General features: G+C 45.1%; 1 long non-coding RNA gene across 1 annotated transcript; it reads right to left on the reverse strand.

Moving 5' to 3' along the window:
• Window positions 1-638: 638 nt before the first annotated feature.
• LOC135364515 (uncharacterized) lies at window positions 639-15,689 on the reverse strand. The gene is made up of 4 exons (XR_010411752.1): window positions 15,497-15,689; window positions 12,927-13,016; window positions 12,494-12,821; window positions 639-2,041 (listed from the first exon to the last, which is right to left on the reverse strand). It is a non-coding gene; the product is annotated as an uncharacterized LOC135364515 (long non-coding RNA).
• Between the last annotated feature and the right edge of the window lie 6,427 nt (window positions 15,690-22,116).

Consider the following 22,116-nt stretch of genomic DNA (forward strand, 5'->3'; position numbering starts at 1 on the left):
CCCTTGGCCCATAAGATGCGAGTCCATGGCTCTCTGTACAAACCCCTCTCCTCCAACGTCTTAGTCATCAGAGCCATCGCACCTCCAGCCTCAGATGGGCAGGCGCATAGCACCCGGTAATATCTGTTAATGCTTGTTGGACAAATAATTGGATGATCATGTTGAAAGTTCTGCTTACTAGAACTACATTTTTCTTTGGTAAAGCTTGTTTTTTTCTGAAAATGCAGTTCTGAGTGTAGCTAGAAATGAGTTCTCTTGCTCATTATTTCTCCAACTTGGGCCATACAAACATGAATTTAAAGAAAGTAAGAGTTCTCATGGACTCAGAGTATTGATTTAAATGACCTATGGTATTATATAAATATATGTAAACTCTAAGCCAGCTATAAATACTTCATGCTTATAAATCCAATAAAATGAAAACACACAAATTTATACCTGAGTATAAGATTTAAAACAAGTAAAATTCCAATTAACATTACTTAATTTGGCCAATTAGGTTTGCTCTTAAGAAAGTGCCATTGAGATGTAAGCATGATATCATACTGAGGGAAAAGTCTTCTGGTCTCAGCATGACTGGTGGTTGCTGTTTGATGCCCAGGTCTCCCCTGTTTCCCTACATCCAGACTTGTGACGCCTGAGCCCCTTGGTCATCACAGCATTGCCATATTGTTTTGATTTCGCTTTATGGAAACATTTATGCCTTAAGTATAGCTGAATACATTTAATACACATAATACACTTATATTATCAATGAGATGGAATCACAACCTTCAGAACTGTCGTCATTAAAACAATTCACAAAGCACAAACACTAGTTTGAAAATCATTTCTGAAGCCAGAGGGGTTTGCATTCTTCCCAGGCACAATTTTTCCAAGTGCAAGTGTTAGAGTGTAAAATTATTAACTAAGTAAGATGAACTACTCAGTTAATCAGAGCACATTGGGCCTTGAGCATAATGTTTACCTGAGGTGTTTTTCTGGGTGTTTCAATAAATACGCCACATTCATTGTGTCTGCTGATAAATAATATTTTTATAGCATTTTCCATTAAACTACTTTTAAACAGAAGGTTTCTAAATGTCAGTTGTTTTTCTTTTTTAGATTTTATTTATTTATTTATTTATTTATTTATTTATTTATTTATTTATTTATTATTTGAGAGAGAGAGAGAGAGAGGAGGGAAGGGAGAGACCCAATCTCCAGCAGATTCCCCCGCCGAGCAGAGAGCCCGATGTGGGGCTCGATCCCACGATCCTGACATCATGACCTGAGTTGAAACCAAGAATCGGACACTTAATGGACTGAGCCACCCAGATGCTCCTTGTTTTTCATCTATAACAAAGGGACAACTTTGTCAACCTTTCAAGGTGGTTGTGAGTCACATAAAAGTTAAATGTGGGGCGCCTGGGTGGCTCAGTCGTTAAGTGTCTGCCTATGGCTTGGGTCATGGTCCCAGGGTCCTGGGATCGAGCCCCGCATCAGGCTCCCTGCTTCTCCCTCTCCCACTCTCCCTGCTTGTGCTCCCTCTCTTGCTGTGTCTCTCTCTCTGTCAAATAAATAAATAAAATCTTTAAAAAAAAAAAAAGTTAAATGCGATCATGTGTGCAACGCGCTTGGTAAGGGCCCAATGCAGCCAGGAGTCCAACAAGACGGCTTTCCTCTTCTTCCAGGAACGCATGGCTGCTGCCACCACCACTAGCTTCTTTTCTCTTCTGTCAGTCCCTGCAGAGTCCTGCAGTGTTACCTTGTCCCATGCCACTGCCTTTCTTCCGAAACCTTGTGACAGTACCAGGTTCCTTTCTAAGAGGAGCTTCCATTGTTCAAGGGAGCAGAGGACTCTGGGACCCAGGAGCGCTACATGGCCTCCATGCTGAAGAGTGAGTCCTTGAGAAGGGCAGCTCATTCCTCTAGGATGTCTGCATGTCCTTCCTCTTAGAGACTGGGGATTTCTTGTTCATGTATATGCAGAACTTGAAAGAGTTTGAAGCAGAGACACTGTGGACTCTTGATGTCCCCTTGAGCTCTTCTTACTTCCATGCTGACAACATGGCAGAAAGAGAGGAATAAAACCCTTAGAATGGTCCACAATCATGGTGGGGAGCAAATTAATGAGTCTTCTCTAGACTCCCAAACTGGTTCACAGAATATAAAGCTGGAGCTATAGGTAGGTAGGATAAAGCTTACAAGGTCAGGAGTACACAGTCAAAAAATGAACGTCTTCAACAATGGATAACACTGAAGGCTTCCCTGCCAACATCGAAATGAGTCAAGGAAGTCTTACACTAAAATTGAAAGAAAATCCAAACATTGCAGATAAAGGATGCTATCACGGAGGGAAGAAATAGCTGGAAGGATCAGGGAGGGAAGTTAGACTTCCCTGACTATATCTTATTTTATAGATTTGATTTCAGACCTATGCATATTTTTATAGAAGACAAAATTAACCCAAAATTTAAAAAGCAATCCCCAAATATCAAAAGAAAAAGAAATGACCCTAACTACATCTTAAGGTGGTCATTAGCCTGCAAATAAAGTCCTGTTTCAAGTGACCTCAACACAATGATCTAACTGACTGACACTAATGGGCCCGTGCACTCAGGACAAAAAGAACATAAAGAGGTCTTCAGCTCTCCAGTAATTACAGCCTCAGTGACAACATTGGTATTATTCTTTTTAAACTCTTATGTATTCATAGGTAGAATCAATAAAAATAATTATGCATTCATAGGTAGAATTAAAAAAAAACAAGGATTTTAGGACAAAGAAAAAGAGATGATACAGATAAAAAATTGTAAAGTTAAAAACTCTATCATTACAAATGTAAACCAAACATATCAGTATGTACTTAGGATGGATTTTCTCTTTAAAAAAAAAAAAAAGACATTTGTTAGCTCTGTCCCCCAAAAAAGCATAGAAATAGCATCTCACCCAGAAACAATCAGCACTACTAGCACCCTAACTGTGATCTCAAAATACCATTTCCCACTAAAAGGAACCACTTCTCCTTAGAGAAAATGCTGCTTCCAGGTGATGGCAGAAAATGTACACTGATCCTAGCTAGACCGGCTTCTTGTTCCAGAAAGAGAGAACTCCTTCTGAGTGACTAGAGTCAGGACGAAAGGCGTCGGAAGCCAGCGTACAAGGATTCCCACTAGTAACAGAAGTAATAACGACCACTGATGGCGGGGTATCTGATGTCCACGGTCCATGAGAGCACAACCCCGATGCTGGCTACAGAACCGACCCTGCACACGGGAGGAGAAATATTCTCACCTCTTGTTTCAGACTAGACTGTTATTCTGAAAGCTAGTGAACACAGGGTATAAAACAGGCATTTATCCCACTTCACCTGTGTGAACTGTGCTTCTGGGTAAAAAATGTAGTTAAGGAAAGTTCTTTATAGAAGACATTTGGGCAACAGAAGAGTATAGAGCTAGAATATCACAATTTTACAATCTGTAATGACAAAAAAATCAAGGTAAGGGTCATCAGTGCTGCCAAAACCATTAGGTGAAGAGCTGATGGAGAACATGATACAGATGTGCTGACGGCTCACCCATCACAACACCAAGGGGAAACCAGCAGAATCCTGGGTGTCAGTGGGATGCTATGTGCAGTGCACAACCTACACACCATTCTTGCCCCAGAACCAACTTCACCTGATTGTCTCTACATCAGTGCTGTTTAGTAGATATATGAGAGCCAGATAGAACCTTCCATTTTCCAGTAAATACCTTAAAATGGTTTAAAAAAAGATAAGAATTAATTTTGAGTATTTATTATTTAACTCAATGTATCCCAAATATTATAAATTCATAATCTTATCAATGGAAAAAATATTGATGAGATCTTTTGCATTCTTTTTTTCATACGAAGTCTTTGAAATCTGCTGTATATTTTACACTTACAAGATATCTTACTTTGATTGCTGAATTTCCATTTGAAAAATGTAGTCTGTATTTAGATTTTATAAAATTTACAATTAAACAAGTAGATTTACATATCAAAGTCGTTCCAATCATACAAAGCTTTTCCAATAACTGAGTGGAGTATCCGTTTTTAAATTTACATTAATTTAAATTAAATTAAATATACTAAAATGAAAATTCCTTTCCTCAGTCACAGAAGCTACATTTGGAGTGTTCAATGACCGTACATATGAGCGAGTGGCAGTTCTCTTGCACAGAGAGATGTAGATCTTTCTTTCAAGACACAGGAGTGTGCAAGGTACCAAGAATGAGAGAGCACATCAGTCATGCAGAGTGTGGGAAACTCTATAGGATAAGGAATCCGATATATTGCAAGTTAAAAAAAATAAATACAAGGAGAGAGAACCGGAAGATTAAAGAGATTTAAGATATTTGTCAGCCAAATGCAATGTTTGGAATGTGCTAGATCCTGATTTTGGCAAGTCAACCAGCTATATACATATTCGTATACACATGTGGATATAAACATACTTACAACTAGGTCGTTGGAATTATATATTTAAATGTAATATCTATTTAATGGAGTTGAGTTATTGCTAATTAGTGTTATTATTGATCCTGGTATTGTAGAGATCCTTTAAGAGAGAGAAGGCCTATTGGCAGAGACCCAGACTGAGGAGTTTACAAATGAAATGATACTGAGGAGATAAAGAAGGATTATGTGGGATTTGTTGGTGAAACAAGTTGACCAGATGTTCATATTGTTGAAACTGGGTGATGAGGACATGGGGGTTACTATAAAATTGGCAGTACATCCGATAATATTAATGCTGACAATTTGGTCAAGTATAATGGCATGCAATGACATTGGGGGGGGGTGTTTCTTATGTACAATCAACATGAAATCATATGAAATCTTAGACTTGGCTTCATATTTTTCCAGAAAAGATAGTAGGTGAGGGAGGATGGAGACACCAGGACATCCCTGATCCCTGGTGTGGGAGCCATTATCCCTGCACCCCAGGGCATAGCTCAGGCACCCCAGCCTCTTGTGAGGGCCTCCCCAGCAAGACCCAAGCTCAGGACAGCCCTCACACGTCAGAAGGGGAGAGTTGGGAGAGAGCACGGCTTGTGGCCAGAGTATTCAGAAATACATGAGATCAGGTCCTTGGCATCTACACTAGGAGTCAAAGCTCAGGGCCCTGTGTTTTGAGTTTGCTGTTTTCTGGAACATCTAGGCTGTCTTTCTCAAACTTGTGTGTGTGTGTCCTTTGCTGAGCCCAGCTGAGGGTTCCTAAGGCCCGACCAAGAATATGACTTGAAAAGTCTATGCTCCTTACCTAATTCCCCAATAAAAGGCAACGTCTGGGTTTGTTTACTATTATTGCATGTGGGGATCATTAAATCCAAGTGGATTAATGCCGATGACAGCCTTCGTCGTTCCAGAAATCTCGACTTGGGGTACGACTTTCCCTGCTATCAATTTGAATTACTTCCACTGTGTCAGCGCTATTTTAAGAGGATCAATGAAGATTTATGAAGAAAAAAAGCCTTGTCACCTACTCCAAAATGGACCAAATTAATTAAGCTTCTGGAGCCAAATCTATGACACCTTTTATATATTGTTACTTTTTATGGGCCCGAGGCTGACACTGATTAGAACAAAAAAGATGCACCTTTTCCGCTGAGAACAGTAGATGTTTTTCAACAAGCAGGTATTCATAATTTAACGTTCTTCGTTGCCAGAATGGGATGTCAGTGGCATATTTCTTATAAAAACATGAGCAGCTCCCTGCATGTGGCAGGAGTAGAAAATTTAAACTACCAGAAGTTATTATAAGTGCACTGTGTGAAGGCTTTCTACTCTAGGTCCAAGAAGTATTAGACAAATTAACAACTACAACAATTCGCAGTTCATAGTAACAATCTCCCCAGACATGAGGTTCTCTAAGTCCCCAGTGAGAAGGCTTTCCTGCTCCCCAGTGAAGAGGTCTGACTTATAGTTCATTTTTTCGTTTGTTTGTTTAACATTTTATTTATTTATTTGAGAGAGAAAGAGACAGAGCACAATAGAGAGGGAGGGACAGAGGAGAAGCAGGCTCCCCGCTGAGCAGGGAACCCAAACCGGGGCTCCATCCCAGGACCCTGGAATCATGACCTGAGCCGAAGGCAGTTGCTTAACCCACTGAGCCACTCAGGCGCCCCTGTCTTGTGGTTCTTCCTGTGAGGTTTAGGGCTGTCCAGCTGGGTGAGCTGGCTGGAGAAATGTGGTCCTGGGCCAGGCAAGAAAGCAGGATGTGTGTATTTTTTCATCTCACCTTTTGTGTCCCGAGATTCTCCTGTTAGCAGTCGGAAAGGCAGGGAAGTGGAAAGGGATGGAGCCAAAGCCAGGATTGCAAGTGTCTACCATGCTTCTAGCACTCAGATGCATTAGCAAGCCACTTAATCCCTGGCACTTCCTGGTCTCCTCGCTAGATTGGCACCCTGATCAAATGTGACCAGCTTTGGAAGCATCTGTTAACTATGTAGGTATCCACCCACCTTTGTCCCATTTCTGCCTTTCAAGACTTGTTCCGAGTCTTCACATGTTAGAGGGCTGATCTGTGAAACCCATTCAAAATGGAACACAGATGGTTGACAATAGGCTTCCGTGGTTTTTAACCAATTTCTTCTATCAAATTACTCTGCTACCCCAGTAGTCAATATTTTGGACACTGTGGAAGGCCAATGAGGGAGAAAACGGAGGGAGGAGAGTCTTTCTGGAAGTCCCTTCAGATGTAGCTGATGCAATCCACAGCTTACTTTAAGGCAGACCCAGCGTGCCAAATGTGGACAGAAGACCCTGGTAGAAGGAGCTTATTTCTGTTTTTATTTGTTTGAGGAGCTTATTTTTAAAACACGGTTTCCCTTTCTACTTCAGCACTGTGGAGCTGGGAAAGCTGCCCTGAGGATGGGCACAGCTCGGTTTGAAGGAGTCGGCGCAGCTGTGGGGGTTTGGTCCCAGCAGGGCCAAGGGGGCAGGTGGGTGGAGAGTGTGGGGCGGGGGCGGCTCATCAAGAAAGGACTCGGGACTGGAGAGCAGAGACCAGAACATGACCTCCGGGCCAGTCGGCATCTGGCACCTGCGAACCACTCGGCGCTCTTCCATTGTGTGAGCCCAAGAGTCCCCTCCAGTGTCCAGCTTGGGTTGGGTTTCTCCTACTTGCAGCCCAAAGGGTCTTCCTTGATATGCCCCCCAGTCAGCTGGTCAAAGCAATGCTTGGTGCAGCATAAAGTGAGCAAAACAACTTGGATGCTTGTGGATTGGTGGTTCCAGATTAGTGGCACTTTCCACCTCGTCGTGTTTCTGTGGCATCTGCAGACACTCGGTATTATAACACCCACAAGCCCACATCTGTCATGCTTTCATGTGGTATCCTAAGTGTGCCTTACTCGTTCAGAACCTGGGATCCTTTCCAATAAGGAGGATGGAAGACACGGAGCCCGCCCTGTGTTACCGTTTCCAGTACCATCTGTACATTGCATACACCAAATAAACAGGGATCTATGATACCCAGTGTCCTCAGTAGATTGAAAAAGTCTGCAGGTGAATTGTGAAACATAAAGATTAGATTCACCAGCACACTCGCTGGAAGATGCCGGCAAGACGCCAAGGCACCTCTTTACTCTGGGGCCTTCGTCATCTCAGCCAGATTAGCGGCCTCCTGTGTTGTGCTGAGGCTTAGCTCACACTGGCTCCCCATTGACGCTTGGCAGAGATTTACAACACAGTGCACAGTATATGCTTTCCCAGTCTGTGGAATCCCCTGAATAAAGTAGAAGCCCCCGACGTCCTAAATAAGAAGGGGAGGAGATGAAGCCTTCTATTTTGGAAAAAACACACTCACCTACAGTGGGTCCCCAGGGCATGCCAGAAAAGAAAGCCGTGGAAAATGGAAGGTTCTGGAAGACAGTGCCTGGAAGGACCTGTGAAGCCTCATTAATGGTATTGTCTCTGTCCTCATGGTGACCATGGCAAGGTTCTACGTGGCGTTACAAGTAAAATGCAAGCATATCTCACTCATGTGACATGCATTGCTACCATTTCCAGAATGAGGAAGTTAGTCTATTTGGGAATAAATTTCAAGACTACTATGAACGTTATTTGCATAGCTTCTTCCTGGAACTGCCATCTTTTTGAGGCTGTGTATTTGGGAACAATGAGAACATGCCTATATCACCCTGATGGCCCGGGTTCCCTGGTATGATTGTAATAACTGAGAAACCAGAGCGGAATCCCAAATCCAGCCATGAATGCAGAGTGGCCCAGACACACAGCTTCAAGGTTCCAAGGAAATGAATCTGGAAATTAAGAAATCATAAAAGTCAACAACAGCTTGCATTCCTCCACTCCAGGCTTCCATTCAGATGGAGCGAATCTTCCCTTATTGACAGCATCTTCCTCTATGACCTGGTTGACTACTCAAGCTCTACAGTGCTCGGGGTCCCTCTGAGTGCTTCTGAACTACCCCAGATGCTCCTGTCCACCCACTTGGCCACCAACAACCAGGAGCGTTTGCACAGTTTTGCAGACTTCCCAAGACACTCACACTCATGATTTTGTCTGATCCTCATAAAACTCTGAGATAAGAGGACATTTATCATTATCACGAGATGAGCAATACTGGGATTCTGAAAAGAACAGGGGTTCCTTCCATAGAGGTCGAGCTTCCGTGCCTCGAAAACCTGAAGCCAGAGCCTGAGATCAGGACTTTAAGATCAAAATCCCACGTACTTCCTACTTCGGTGGAGCTCCAACTCTGAGTGGATGCACAGTGGGGGTACAGAGTGTGGGCAGGAGGAAGATTTTGGGGAGCCAGCCCGAAAGAGTTGCTTTATGGTAGAGGTAGATTTTGTTATCAATGCTCATGTTGCTGATGAGCTCAGTCACTCGTGCATTCATTCTTGCTGGCTGAGGAAGCAGGTCACAGATGCAAATTATACCTTCACAAGTCACTCAAACCCGTGGCTGCCCCACAAAACACATCTTCCTCCTGCCTCCCTTTGCAAACTCTAGCTCCTCTCGCCCAGATGTGTTTGCTCAAGGTCCCACCAATTTTCACCGACCTCTCCACACCCTCTCGCATTTTAATCATGAGTACTCCGCTTGGACGTCTCCTGAGTGATGTGGTTGCCAGCCACTCCCCTGCAGCTCACCCACGGGCAGGCGGACCCAGCACGCCAGCCATCCAGCCACGCATGGGAGGGCTTGCAAAAGTGTTGCCACGCACTCCAGCACAGAAGAGGATTTCCAGCCACCCTCACAAGCTCTCAAATCATTCAGTGCTGCATTTCTGTTCTTCCCTGATGAAGTGGTTCTCCCACAGCGAGATGGGGGGAAATCCCATGTGAACAAATTGGAAATAGTACTAATTTGGTTTTCTGTCAAGTTTTAAGAGGCTTAAATCGGTTGCAGCCTATAAACAAACCTGCTTTCAGTCACAAAAGGCACGGAAGGCAAATTCAAATCCATGCTTGCGCAAGAATTTTTTGTCTCTACTTAAAAATGTTTCCAGACTACCTGAACAAAAAGCACACCAGGCATGGGGTTGCTCATGATCATAGCAGAAAAACACTGGTATAAAGGTGCAATCATTGGAGAGTCTCCCCGTCCCTTTCAATTACTCCTGAAATTCCATGGCAAACAAAATTAACTCCCAAATCTTTGAGACTATTACAATTAAGTGCACACAAAATGATCGCAAAATAAGAGACGTAAGTGACGTTTCTTCCAAGCAGCCCATTTTCTTCCAAGCAGCCCATTTTCTGACAATGTTGAATTGTCTATGTGGCAGAGAGACTCCAGGGGAGTAAATGCCCGGAGACAGAGGACTGTGGGCGGAAGGTAACACACCAGCTTTTGGCCCCGCAGTGGCAAAATATGTTGGTCTGGAAATATGGGGAGCCTCTGAGTCCAGAAACTTCGGCCAGCAAGAGCCTCTCGCTCACCAACTCCAGACTCAGCATCGCAGATAGCAGTTTGGATGTGGGCAGAGAGTTCCAATGTGTGCGATTTCATAACTTCTTCACCTAAAATAGCCAGCATGCCTCCGTAAGAGTAGGTTTTCATCATGCTTATTTCTAATGAAGCTGAGAGGTAGGGACATGGCTATTCTGTGCACAGATGTTTCCTCTGTTTCTGGGTTTCCGTGAGCTTTCAAACTGGCCAAAGACCAGCCCCCTTTGCATGGTAAGGCCTTCTACAAAGGGCCCCCGGGGAGTTGGCGGGGCTCCCTCTCCCCATCCCTGCTGATCCCAATGCCTGGCATCGTAACTGAGGAAAACATGAATGAGCAAACAAAAACGAATTAGCAAATACCAGAATCTCCATTTGGGAAGTCCGTCTTATCAATAGAGATGTGTATTGAACAGCTGAGCCGATCGATGTAGATGGCGAAGGAAGAATGGATGAGGCGCTGGTCGGTCTGGGCACTGCACAAAGTGGAGTGGGTGATGGGAGTAGAAATCACTCACGGGGTTGCCCTCGCGGGGGCTGCACGAACCCCCGAGGTGCCGCCTTGTAATTCACACCGAGCCCCCGGAGGCTCTCTGGGACTTCGCGAGGAGACATGATCTTATTTCTGTGGGCAGTTGTCACGGAGGGGGGGGGGATTGGCACCGGCCCCACTGGGTAGCGGAAAGATACGGTAAGCATTGACGATCTGGTGGTAGCTGGTGGAAGTGGGGGCCTCTCGGCCGTCAAAGAGCACACGACCCCGTCCGCTCTCGTAGCCACAAGCAGATGCGGGGTGCACCGAGGCCCTCCCTTTCTCCCCTGCTCCCAGCGGAGGGTGGTGCTGCGGGGGGCGCACCGTATGCAGGGAGGGGCTCCGAGGCGTGGCGGGGTGCCCGCCAGGCGTCAGCACCGTTCAGGCACCATCTGACGTTGGCCACTGCGGGCTGTGGGAGCTAAGTACACCCGTGAGGCTTTCGTCCCGGGAGAGTCTCCAACCAGACAGAACGCGCATCGCTGAGCTGAGATCTCGGATGGCTCACTCAGCCACAGCCAGGCTCCCTGAGCTGGACTGCCTCTCTCTTACTCATCTTTCATGTCTCCTTACGTGGTTCTATGGCATCCGAGGGTGGAGGTCATTGTTTTCCTTCCTTCCTTCCTCCCTCCCACCCTCTTTCCTTCCTTCCTTCCTTTTTTTTTTTTTTTTTTTTTTTTTTTTGTGGGAGGTATTTATACAGGCTCCTCAGTTTGGACATTCTATAAAAGTTCTCATTTTTTTTTAAGATTCTGCACCCTCTCACTTCTATGGACCTGTGACAACACAATCTGATCGTTCTAATCATGACACGGATGGTAAATAATGACTAATGAAATTTGGTGAAATGCAGCATATGAGAATTCACCAATTGCTTTTGCTCACACTTTCTCTTTTAATCCTTGTAATACTCTGGGAGGATCTAGCATGTGTTCCATTCCACATTCCAGGACAAAGTCCAAGCCAAACATGGCATTTTCTGAGAATCTTGCATTTCTCATCCCATGGACCAAATAAGCAGGCTGACATTTTAAAATATGTTTATCCCCAAACCGATTTACTTGCACTGTACATGAGAATGCTCTGTGCAGGCTTCTGGCAACATGGAAGCTTCAGGAACAGGGAGGCAAGCCCAGGGAAAGTGATGTGCCCACAGCAGGGCTCATGGCCCCTCCAGTGCCATGTCTGACGAGGCTGAACGCACAGAGGGAGGGAGTGCTCTGTCCACCTGGGCTCTGCAGAGCTCCCCCAGGCAGGACCTGGTGTCTGAACTGAAATCAGTCAACAGAGCTCCCTCGGATGCCCTTCACACACCCCCACAAATGTGCCCGCATGAGGTACTTCTTGGCAGGTGCACCAGTGCACGCCTGTAGCTCTTATTCTGATAAGAGTTCGTGTGGTTATCTGTTAAAGTCCCCTTGGAAAGAAAGGACCCAACTTCAGATGGACCCAAGGATGTCATAAAAATTTTGATTAGAACATGCATTTTTAAATTTTAGCTGACATACTTTTATTGACCTGAAACCCAAGAAAGGTGGAGTGTAAGTAAAACCACCTTCACTGTCCCCGAATCAGTGGAGGGTAACTTAAGAATTCAGAATTCATGCAATGAAAAGATTTCCTTTTAAAATTTAAGACATGAGACCGTTTTTAAATTGCTTTACATTCAGTATATTTCAATGACATCAAGGAGTCTTATGTGAATACCAGTTGGTCCCACCCCCCCCTTTTTTTTTTGCCAGAATTAAGCAGTTCTTCATATATGGACCCACCATGTCTAAGTGCAGCTAATGACCCATATCTGTGATTGTACCATTAACCGTGTTTATCTCTACATGCACAAAACTACATATAATGCATGCACACACATATCCCTTATATATAGTTTGACTCACTTACAGTAATGATGTCTTTCCTTGTGCAATCTGAAATGAGACTTCAGAACATGAAATTGGAGTCGCTCATGCAGTGGAAACCCCTGGGCTTAGAATCCAAACCACCTGGATCCAAGTGCTGAATATTTTCACTTTTTACCTGATTTTCCTCTGAGGAGTCATTGACACCTCCAGTCAGACAAAATTTCCTCCCTGGGAAGATGGATGGTCCTGCCACTGCCCCGTCGGGAGGAGCCCGAGCCGACCTGCAGGGGGTTGCTCTGTGTCTGCACGGGTGAGCTGGAAAGAGCAGGGGGACGAATGGCCCTCTGAGTGTCCGTAATGACTCCGTATGTCTTCCATGCAGTTGCATCACTGAGTCCTATCAAACTTGAAGACCTTTTCTTGTAAATGCCACCTGCAGGCCATTCTTGTCAAAATACGCCAGGAATTATAAACATCTCAGGTATTTTAGGATTGTGAAGATTCTGTGAATATTAAAAAAATATATATGATGTGACTATCGTCAGGTGTTTGTCTCTGAACCAAACCAAACCAAATCTCTTGGGCAAACAAGGAAAAAGAAAGATTACCCTTTCCTTAAACATTTAGGCAGGGTCTTCTGGGTGCTTTGAATCTTGATGTATCCTGTGTGTGACGACCTGCTAAGCAGGTGATGTTACCTGTAAGATGAGAGGGTTGAGGGGTGGGAACAGAGGTCTCGGGGGTGGAGAGGGACCCGCTGGGCTCCCAGGGCCCTGGGACAGAAGGGCGATAAGAGGTGCAGGGGAGGAAGGACAGATCCTGCAGGGCCTTGAGCCATGCTGAGAAGTCTCTCCTTCTAAATGTAGCAGGAAAGTTCTGAAGGACTTGAATGCAGGGGGGTGGGGGTTAAAACCAATGCTGGCATGGTGGGGGAAACCCCGGAGGCAGGGGAATAACACAGCATGTGTGTGTTTGCTCAGACATGAGGCTATGAGGGCCAGAAGGATGGTAACCACGCAGGACAGAACACACACGATGGGATCCAGATGTGAGGTCAAAGGGGATGGGGACCTAGGATGAGTCAAGATGTGAGGCAGAGAAGATGGGGTTCCAGGACAGCTCCAGATGTGAGGCAGAGAGGATGGGGACCCAGGACGGGTCCAGATGTGAGGGCAGGGAGGATGAGGACCCAGGACGGGTCCAGATGTGAGGGCAAAGATGTCAGTGAGTCTCCGTGGCCCCTGGATGCTGGGAGCAACCAGGGTAGCCACTGTCCTTGGATATGTATGCTTGAGCCTGTTGGCTGGAGTATTGAGGAGGTAGCTGACATTTAAGGGTTGGATTTCAAGGAGGGATCTGAACAGGAGAGGCAGATGTGGGGTGAGTTGAGACCACGTGAAGAAATCATGGGAGGACAGCACCCAAGACAGGTCTCTCAGTCACAGAAAGGTAGCTGTCGGGGAGGCAGGGCAAAGGGAGAGCACCACCCGCACCTTGGTTAGATGGCATTTCAAGGAGGGAATGGTCAGCAGGTCAGACACAGCTGAGAGGGCCATTGAAGTAAAGACGAACATCTTTGATTTAGCAAAGAAAACTGGTGAAGGTCTTAGGGCGGTTGGAGCAGTGAGAGATGGGGAGAGATGCCGGGGTGGAAATGGTGGTCTGGGCACCTGTGGGCAGTGTTGGAGGTGGACTAGTGTGTCCGCGTGTGTCTGTGAGTCAGCCGGGCACGAGTCTATGCCATCTGCTCTTCAGTTAGTGCCCTATGCATGCCCAGAGGGTCATAGTGCTTTAGCAAGCCGAGCCTGGGACTCTGCCCAGCTCCACAGGAGAGCTCTCCCGTCAGCCCTGATTCCAGGACCAGGCGAACACGAAGACAAGTTGCTTGAGTTTTGTGTCGAGCCCGGGCACAGACCAGTTGGGATAGCGGTCGACTTTACATCATGTCTACCCATATGATGCCCACTCATCCCATGTGCTTGTTGAAAGGTAAACGCAACAGCTGAATTAAAGTCACTGACATTCAGTTGCATTAGCGTGTTTTGAGCACCCTACAGCCAAGGTGGCTACTGGCCTCCGTTTGGGATGGCTCAGATTGTGGTGCCCTCCTACCTTCAGGGACTCCCCCTGGCCAGCACTGGGCTGGAGGCAGGGAGCAGCCCAGGAGTCATTAGACACGTTTGAGGACCGTGACCAGACACAGGCGTGACCATTCTGAGTCAGTAGCCAGGAGCTCAGCCAGGTGAACAGAAGCACAAGGTGTGGATCCAGTCACCACAGGGGCTCAGCATCAGGGGAGCGAATTGACAGCAGGGCCCCCAGAGCAGGGCTTCTGACAGTGTCTCCCCACAGCCTCAGTCAGGTCCCCCATATAGCACAGGACAGCCACCTCCGCCCAGAGACCTTATTTCCCACCAGCGCTCGGCCAAAATTCTTCTCCTCTGTTGTCAGACGGCAGAGCCGGAGTCTCACACCATTGAAGGACTCACAGGTGAAACACAAGTTTCCAAGGAAGATTCAAGAAAACAAAATAAGACTATGAGTGAGTGAAGGGTGAGAGCCAGCACTCACTGGAGAGGACATTCCCGGGTACTGCCATCGCAGGAAGAGAGCTAATTTAATAGAAGCAAATGCTAATAGAGAGAAAGTTAGCCGGTAATGAAGAAAGACAATTAATTCAACAAATGATGTTGAAAAATGTATAGACTTCGTTGGAGGGGAAAAAAAAAATCAGTAATCAATTCAGACCCTTAATTCATACCATATATAAAAATAAATTAAAAAGGAATTAAGTGGAATATATAAAAAGCCGAAACACTAAAAATAACAACTTAAAAGAATTGAGGAACCTTTAACTATGTCAAGAAGAGAAGAGGACTTTCCAAGAAGAAAATCAATGGAAGAGTTTACCGGCAAGATACAGACAGATTTGATTAATACACAGGATCAGCCACGATGCCATGAAGGTACAAGCTTTCTCCCCTGCTCCTTGAGGTTTAGGGGCTGGTCCTGGATTGACCTAGGAGCCACCTCAGCCAAGCCCCGCATGGTCACTGCCTGCCAACTGGTCATCTCTGCGGGCCACACTGGGCTTGGCAGGCACTTGGATCGAGTGAAAACCCATCAGTAAGTCAAAAAACATTCATTGCAAGGTGTATGAGAAGAGAGGGAGGGGCACCTGGGTGGCTCAGTCGTTAAGCGTCTGCCTTCGGCTCAGGTCATGATCTCAGGGTCCTGGGATCGAGCCCCGCATCAGGCTCCTTGCTCAGTAGGGATTCTGCTTCTCCCTCTGTCCCTCTGTGCTCTCTCTCTCAAATAAATAAATAAAATCTTAAAAAAAAAAAAAAGAAGCAGCGAGGGAACCACATACTACAAGGATCACAGGCAAGCTGCGTCTGACAGCAAAATAGCTCACGGGTTGCTCACAGAACAAGAAGTGCAGGGCCTGAGAAGCAGAGGAAAACCCCCTCAATCTCTCTAGTAATGAAAAGAAATTCAAATTCTTAAAAATGTTGAGGTTTCATTTTTTTGCCTAACAAATGTGCAACAGTGTTTCTTTTCTTTCCTTTAATAAAATTGCCATTTTTGTTAGAATTTCTGGTAGACAGGCTCATTCACTCTTGGCTGAAGCCTAAATTGGTGCAGAATTCCCAGAAGTTTCTCAATTTATAACCCTAGACTGAAAACCCTCCATGCCCCCTCGAGCTGGCAACTCCATTCCTAGGAATATTCCGTAATATGTAAGCTGGCTCGCCCATAACGATCTGCATGCCGCAGTGTGTACTGAACACTCCACCAGAAGTGTTCAAGACTCAGAGACGGAATCCCCGTTTGGTCTATTATTAAGACGGAATATTGTGCAGTCACTGACATGGGCTAAGCGCATTCAACATCAGATGGAAATGGAAAGCACACGAGGCAGGCTATATGCTGAGCAGGGCACCTCTCCCCGTGGCATGCGTATGAACGCTTATTTGACATGACAAACAGAGGGGGTTGCCTCCTCACGTTGCCCTAGCTGCGAAGACTGGGGGTACACACCAGACCCCCAAAATAACGGTAGGTATTGCTGGGTTTGGCTAACAGAAATGAGTTCTATTTTCTCCTATGGGTTTTGTCCATATTTTCCAGCTTTTTTCAAAGGGCCATTCATTTATCATTTCCAGCAAAAATGTCAATACACAGATTTTTAAGACGAGGTTTCAGTGATGAAGCAGCTCAGGCCCGTGAAAGTACCCCTTAGTCTCTTAGTACTTCGTCAAGGAGCCCAATGATGTCTTATTTTGCCAAGTGTGAGAGGGCACAGGGAGGGGGCCAGAGTCCAAGGATCTCTGCTGAAATGGGGAGTGAACATAAACCCTGACCATTGGCAGGAGAGAAGACCACAGAGAAGAGGGGTTTCTCCCGTGTGGGGGTGTCTGTGCTAAAGACCCTCAGGGAGGAGGGGTCCCCCATGTGGGGTGTCTGTGGTGAAGACTCTCAGGGAGGAGGGGTCCCCTGTGAGTGTGTTTGTGGAGATTTTGAGGCCAGGCAGACATCAGTTAGAAAAAGACAGGTGAAAACCTATTTTTTTTAAAAGATTTTATTTATTTATTTGAGAAAGAGAGAGAGAGAGCGCACATGAGAGGGGGAGGGCCAGAGGGAGAAGCAGACTCCCCGCTGAGCAGGGAGCCCGATATGGAACTCGATCCCGGGACTCCAGGATCATGACCTGAGCTGAAGGCAGTCGTTTAACCAACTGAGCCACCTAGGTGCCCCGAAAACCTATTTTTATTATAGGCTTTTTCTACATTTAAGCATTGCATCAGATGTCAGGTTTGTTCAGCTATTCTGGACTTATTAGGTCAAGAGAAGCTAGAATACAGATTGAGGTTTCAGAAAACCTAGTTTTCTTAGCTGGAGTATTAGTCCAGGATCCAGGAATCACAAGGCAGATGCAGCTCTTGAATATTCAAGAAGAGAATGATGACAAGATGAAGTTATAATTATCAGAGTTAAATTAGTTAGAATTATCAGAGTGAGCACCTACCATGTGCCCAGCCCTGTGCTGGAAACTCAGAGAAGCAATGAAAACCAGCCCTCAAACTGCTCATCATCCAGTAAATTGATATTTGAAGACAAACACAAAATGTTTTTTGTTTGTTTCAAGTTTTTATTTAAATTCTAGTTAGTTAACATATAGTGTAATATTGGTTTCAGGAGTAGATTTTAGTGATTCATCACTTACATATAACACCCAGTGCTCATCACAAGTGCCCCCCGTAATCCCCGTTCCCCATATAGCCCATTCCCCACCCCACCTCCCTCCATCAACCCTCAGTTTGTTTTCTATACTTAAGAGTCTCTTATGGTTTGCCTCCCTCTCTTTTTTGCCCCCTATGTTCTTCTGTTTTGTTTCTTAAATCCCACATATGAGTGAGATCATATGATAATTGTCCTTCTCTGATTGACTTATTTCGATTAGCATAATACCCTCTAGTTCCATCCACATAGTTGCAAATGGCAAGATTTCCCACTTTTGATGGCTGCATAATATTCCATTGTATATATACACCACATCTTCTTTATCCATGCACCTGTCGATATACATTTGGCCTCTTTCCATAGTTTGGCTATTGTTGATAATGCTGCTATAAACATTGGGGTGCATGTGCCCCTTCAAATCTGTATTTTTGTATCTTTTGGTTAGATACCCAGTAGTGCAATTGTTGGATTGTAGGGTAGCTCTATTTTTACCTTTTCGAGGAACCTCCATACTGTTTTCCAGAGTGGCTGCACCGGTTTGCATTCCTACCAACAGTGCACGAGGGTCCCCCTTTCTCCGCATCCTCGCCAACACTGTTGTTTCTTGTGTTGTTGGTTTCAGTCATTCTGACAGTTGTGAGGTGATCTCTCATGGTAGTTTTGATTTGCATTTCCCTGATGATGAGTGATGATGAGCATCTTTTCATGTGTCTGTTAGCCATCAGAATGTCTTCTTTGGAAAAATGTCTATGCCTGTCTTCTGCCCATTTCTTAACCAGATTATTTGTTTTTGGGGTGTTGAGTTTGATAAGTTCTTTATATATTTTGGACATTAACCCTTTATCAGATATGTCATTTGCAAATATTTTCTCCCATTCTGTAGGTTGCCTTTTAGTTTTGTTGATTGTTTCCTTTGCTGTGCAGAAGCTTTTTATCTTGTTGTAGTCCCAATAGTTCATTTTTGCTTTTGTTTCCCTTGCCTCAGGGGATGTGTCTAGTAAGAAGTTGCTATGGCTGAGGTCAGAGGGGTTACTGCCTGTGCTTCCTTCTAAGATTTTGAAGGTTTCCTGTCTCACATGTAGGTCTACTTCTCCCTAGAGATTTGGAAAGGAAACACAAACACAGTATAATGGGCTGAGTCCCACCACTTCCTCCAAATTCATATGTTGAAGCCCTAACCTCAGAACGTGACTGTACTTGGAAATGGGGTCTTTACAGAGGTGATTAAGATAAAATGTGGTCATTGGGGTGGACCCTAATCCAACATAATTGGTGTCCTTCGAGGAGATCAGGACATAGACACACACAGAGGGAAGAGCAGGTGAGCACGGGAGGATAAGGTGGCTATCCATAGGCTAAGGAGAGAGACGCCAGGAGAAACCAGCCCCACCAAGACCTTCATCTGGACTTCGATCCTCCAGAGCTGTGGGGAAATGGATTTCTGTTGGCTAAGGCACATGGGATACTTGATATTGGCAGCCCTCAGAAAGTAGTGCATCCCACTTCACTTCAGAGTTACTTGTCATTCAGCACTACTCTGCAAATGAAAGTTCGACTCTCCAATTGCTCTGTCTCCTGCCTTCTCAGCCATCACTGCCCATAAGACAGCGCTGACCTCTGATTTAAGCCCTGCCCCGGAAGTGGATGGTATTCCTATTTAATTTACATAGGGAGAATTGGTATTATAAGGGCTGACCATGTATTTTTCGTGTCAAAAACAGAAGGACAGGGACATCGCAGTACTTTTTCCCACCTTCTCTCCATGGTCCATTTCAGATTTCACACCAAGGACTTTAAGGAAAAGAGCCAAGTCAGAGCCACATGACCTTTCTGTGGCTGGTGGGCCCTGGACAAGTGCCCTCCTGCGTCACTCTCCCAATTAGCTCTCTAGGGCTGTTTCCTTGAAACCAGACCCACCATGTGCCAAAGGCCCCAGGCACCCTCTGACATGAGTTTCAAAATGCTGTGTCGAGAAAGACAGCAGCAAACATGAACTTTCCCTCAGATTCGTGAAGGACCTGTGACCCCAAAATGCTTGAAAGCTACCAGGAAGCTTCCTGCATATTGGTGGAGTGTACAGTATTTTAGCTCTCCTCTCTACCATGTCCTGTTTTTTTCCTGCATCAAATTCACCTCCTGATGCAGCCTTGGAAGGCAGAGCTGGAGGAAATGCACTGCACTGCACATGAGCCTTGCTCAGGATTTCCAAGTAAATGAAAGTGTCGTAAGAAATGGTCAATGTGGTTGAAACCTCTGGTCACCCAGCCTCTGCATCTGCATTTGACTTAAAGATTTTTCTAGGAAGTGTGGGGGGAGCCTCCACAACCTTTTCCTCTGCCGAAATCTCCCCTGTGATCAGCAAGTGTGACTCATTGATTCCAGCTCTGACACACCTCAAATGAATGCCAACTAACAAGAAGCAGAGTGACTACTTTCTTTAAGTATATTCCAGAAAGTTCTGGCAAGTTTGGAAAAAATTGCAGTGCTATTAGGTCGTGACGGTACAACATAACTTTGACTGAAGCAGAAAACAAGCAAATGAAGGGAGGCAGTAGGTGGGCAGCGGGCTACAGAGGAACTGGTTTGCAAATTGTTTCCCTGGAGCCACTGTGCCCTGCACAGTCATAAATTCCGTGTAGCTTTTTGCTAAGAACTCACATCAGCCTTCGAGAGAAATGGAGCCCTGGTCTGACCTCCTCCTAATGGAGAGCACAGGTGTAGGAATCCAGAAGCAGCTCGACGTTCTGAGCTGGGGGCTGGGATCACAGGAGCAGGAGGACAGGCATTTGGCGGGACTTAGTCCTGGGCCTTGCATTGACTGGCAATACCTCAAGGTTTTCACAATTCAAGTATAATTTGGTTCCTACAAAGAAAATATGCCACTTTGTTAGGTTAGTTGTCCAAGTCTGTTCCTTTTTTTCTAAAGAAAAGATAATGTTCAAAATGAGATCATTTCTTTTGCAATACAGTGCTGTTTAGTAAGAATTCATTTCCATGAAGATCCAGTGATCTAATCAACAGACATTCATTGAACTAGTAGATGAATACACACGCAGAACACCGTATCGTTGATGTAAAACAATAATACATGTGAAAAGCAATGTCCTTATTCTGGTATTATTGTATAATCATCATCATCATCATAACAAAATTGTGTTTGTGTCCCTCTGTACAGTTTATACTTCAATGAGACAATGGAATTGCATACCCACACAATCCTGAACTAAGCTTCCGGGCATCTAAGAGCCATGCCAGGAGCACACAGGTTATGGACCTCAGAATCAGGGCCAGAAGCCTAACCAGTGAGTCCACACCATCCATGAACACACACATGGCAGCAGCAAACAGCCAACAAACACACCAACACAACACTGCCCATCCGGAAGCTGCTGCTCCCGCTGCACTTTGGGGGCTGGTGGTCCCCAAGTTCTGTCCCTGCTCTAACACTTACCAGCGGAGTGGTCTTGGGAAGCTGGCTGCCCTATCCATCCTCCATTTCTAATGGGACAAAGAGTACTATGTCTTAGGGGTGTGGAGGGGGCTTTATGAGTCAGTGTATGTGAAAGGCTATATTGCGGTTGGCATCCAGGAAGACTTCGATTTGAGGGAATGTAGAGAAATAGAGTTTGCTGCAGCATGGGAGGCCAATAACCAAGGATAAAAGATACCATTGGGTAGGCTACCTGGAGGGAGGTGCGTGGAGCCCCAGGAAACAGGTACTTGAGAAAACTGTACGAGAGAGAATGGCAGTCTTTAGGAAGCTGTTTCTGGAAACCAATCAAGTGTCTGGCAAGTTCTGTGTCTAGCAAAGTACTAGGCATTGTGAGGACAGAGATTTTTTATAATGCTTACCTTGGAATAGCCCCAGAGAATAGGGCTATTCTCTAATAGAACAGATTTACCTTAGAGCAGCCCACCTTTCTGGTGGGAGGGCTGGATCGATTTTAGATGGTGTAACACAGTAGAGATGCTGGGAAATGGTTCTAATTGCTAGGAAAGTCTTCTTGGAAGAGGTAAAATTTTAATGAGATCTTGAAATATAGGTAAATATTGTGAAAGAAAGTAATTTGAATAGGCATATCAGAAATTAGAATACCAGATCAAGGCAGTCCTGGGAATTAAATTACAGAAAAGCCTAAGAAGTAGCAATCCCAAAATTGAGGATCATGTTAAATATTCAAAACATTGTACTGAATCGACATGGAAGCATCATTTTTTAAAAGGATTTAAAATTTTTCCCCAAGTTCTATTTTGTCCTTAAATGCCACTATATTCCTGACACAAATTTGATGCTTCTATTTTTGACTAAGAAGAGTGGAATATTTTTAACGAAGAGCATTCAGTGTTGAGGCTTCAAATTGCCAATTTGAAAGGATCTTGGTTGTAGCTCAAAAAAAAAAAGCATATTAAGTTACACAGATGCAATTATACGTAGATTAAGGCTAGGAATTCTAGACTCAAAATATTGCTATCGCTTTTATTGTTACGGCCCCATTGTTGTGGCATTATACACGTCTTATATCTATTTTCTTGGTGGGAATGCCTTTGTTTCTG

Source organism: Mirounga angustirostris, unplaced genomic scaffold (genome assembly GCF_029215605.1).
Source record: "Mirounga angustirostris isolate CCGP_5_RB_7025 unplaced genomic scaffold, mMirAng1.0.hap1 SCAF_5, whole genome shotgun sequence".
Taxonomy (NCBI): Eukaryota; Metazoa; Chordata; class Mammalia; order Carnivora; family Phocidae; genus Mirounga; species Mirounga angustirostris.